Source organism: Xiphias gladius, chromosome 11 (assembly GCF_016859285.1).
Source record: "Xiphias gladius isolate SHS-SW01 ecotype Sanya breed wild chromosome 11, ASM1685928v1, whole genome shotgun sequence".
In the NCBI taxonomy this organism is placed as follows: Eukaryota; Metazoa; Chordata; class Actinopteri; order Istiophoriformes; family Xiphiidae; genus Xiphias; species Xiphias gladius.
In genome coordinates, this window is record NC_053410.1 from 26,045,472 (window position 1) to 26,047,367 (window position 1,896).

A 1,896-nucleotide genomic window follows, 5' to 3' on the forward strand; every position below is an offset into this window, starting at 1 on the left:
TCTTCCTCTTTTTCTTTCTTCCGGAAGACTAGACACGGTCTAGTGTATTGCTGCCTCCCACTGGTGTAATAACGCCATTGCTACTTTTGCCCTTTAAGGCCTATGTCTTACTATACAGATACGTCGTAGTCTGCCTAAACCTGCCCTAGCCACCCTGTCCCCATCCTCATTGCCCTCATCCCCAATATGAGCTGGCATCTGTAGGAAACACGCACCACATCCCTGCCTCTGAAGTTTAAACACCCCATTAAGATCTCCACAGCTATATCTGGTCTAGCTCTCTTCCACTAAACCCCTGTTCCTCTGAGTACTTTCTTAAAGAATTTAAGAATTTGAATTTGAAAGGATTTGTTAATCCTACTATCACCCTTTTCAAACTCCTAGCACTCCACTAGTCGAATGATGGTTGGAAGATCTTCTGAAGCCTTTTAATTTTATCCAATAATTTAGTGCTAATTTTGCATGTTGCAGTCTCGGTGGAGCTTCCCCTGTTCCCGCCAGCAGCACTGGGAGCAGCGAGTTGTGGTCTTATGCCCTTGCCTTATTGCACGTTTCAGCTCATGCACAGAAAAGAATACGCTGATCTCATCACTATTATCAGTGTTTACTTCATGTTGATGCCCCTCCTGCTCAAGCATTCTTTTCCTCCTCAGCTGTCCCTCTCTACCCACCTTACTAGTGCTGTTGTGTACTCTCTGATAAGTCCTGACTAATAGGTCAGCCATCTCCCTGTTCCTTACAACTTCTTTATTTCCTTCCATCAAAACAGGAATAGGCGGACCCCTGTTAATGCAAGTCATTCAATGAATTATACTCCAAACTTGCTTAACAGTTTCTTTCTGTACCTATAGTGCCACAAAGACTGCGCCAGCTTTCTTTCCTAACCCCTTTCATATCCTTCCAAGCTTCTGGTAACAGCCTCTCGTATTCAATAACATGACTCTCAACTGGACTCTTTCTGAGCTGTCTATATGCTTCTGTTACAAGCCTGCACTGCCTTGTTGCAAGCCATAGGAGTTGACTTTTCAGCCATTCTTCTCACTACAATACAGAATGATCACTCCCCACGGTGTAACAATCCATGAGATCCCATTCCCTGCACCTAGATAATTCAGCCAATCCAAAAATTAAATCTACGCATGACAGACTCCAATTGCCAACCTGAAATCTTGTCAGCTTTCCATCAAGTATTTATCCAGAAAAACTTCTATTACTAGTACTATTTTGCTGCTCCATAAGGGACTATGTGCATTAAAATCTCCTGCCCACAACCAATGGCGACTGCACTTGACCCATTGTTCCATCTAACTCAAGGGTTGTAAAAATGTATCACTGAGAAGGTTCCTGTTGTGCTCCATACTTCTATCACCACACACCCAAGCTATGATGTTACATTTGCTTTCCTGCACCGGATTCCCTCTCTTACACTGCACATCCTCCCCCAGAAGTATTTCGATCTGTTCAATAACAGAAAAAATCCCAGGATTACAGAACTCTTACCACATCAGAATTAGTTTTGGTCGGCTTCACGTCACAAAGCACTTTAACGATAAAAGCCAGAAAATGAAACCTACTCACTACCACTAATTACACAGGTTACCAGAGGGGGGCCTTCCCTTGCTCTCCTCCTCACTTCGTCTGCCTCACCACATTTTACAGCCTTTTTTTTTTTACAGCCTCGGCATAAGAAACCCCTTTATTTACCTCATTTTGTGCTTAAAACTAGCACTAACAACTTCCAGCAATGTGCCCTCCATCACAATTACCACATTTATTCACCCTTTCCTTACAATCAGAAATCTATTGCTCACCCCCACATTTTGAGCATCTTCTAATTCTTCAGCATGCAGCTGCAATATGATCATAGCCCTGGCACTTGAAACATCTCATGGGTGG